The following is a 716-nucleotide window of genomic DNA, read 5'->3' on the forward strand; positions in this document are numbered from 1 at the left end:
GTTGCATGGTTTGACTACTCTCATACATTATCTCTCTCCTCTCCACTCCCGCCTGTGCCTGAATATTTCTGATTTTGCTTCTTATTTGTTTCATTGTGAATTCACATTCAATGTCAACTTGTGGTTTTGATGTGGCACGTTTGGCCAAGTCATCCGCCACCTCGTTGAGCACTATTCCAACATGAGATGGAATCCACATGAATTTCACACTATAACCTTTCAGCTGTATCTCAGTTATTCTTCTCTTACAGTCCTCAACTATAGACATGAAGACTGGGTTTCGACTGTTTAAGGACTCCAGTGCTCCTCGGCTATCGACAAATACAAAAACATTTTTGTCGTCATGACGTACTTCCTCCAAACACGCCAGAATGGCCTGCAGTTCAGCTTGTGTGGATGATATATAATTACTAAGCCGGAGTTCAATTATCCTGTCCACAGTCCCAAACTCCGTATAATCCCTTATTAGGACACCACACCCGGCCCTGCCATCCTCCACCACCGACCCGTCGCAATATACATGTAAACTGTTGCCTCTTGGTAACCGAGATATCATGCTTCCATACAAGCACCGTAATTGTCCCGGTTCATGATGAATCTTTTTCGCCTTGAGGGGTACAATTTCGACGTCTATTTTCTGTACTTTCCAGGGAGAAGACATATTACACTGTCGAGAGGGTTTACAGCAGTCAAGTACGTCGTATTCCCTGAGGTCA

Source organism: Procambarus clarkii, chromosome 12 (genome assembly GCF_040958095.1).
Source record: "Procambarus clarkii isolate CNS0578487 chromosome 12, FALCON_Pclarkii_2.0, whole genome shotgun sequence".
Lineage (NCBI taxonomy): Eukaryota > Metazoa > Arthropoda > Malacostraca > Decapoda > Cambaridae > Procambarus > Procambarus clarkii.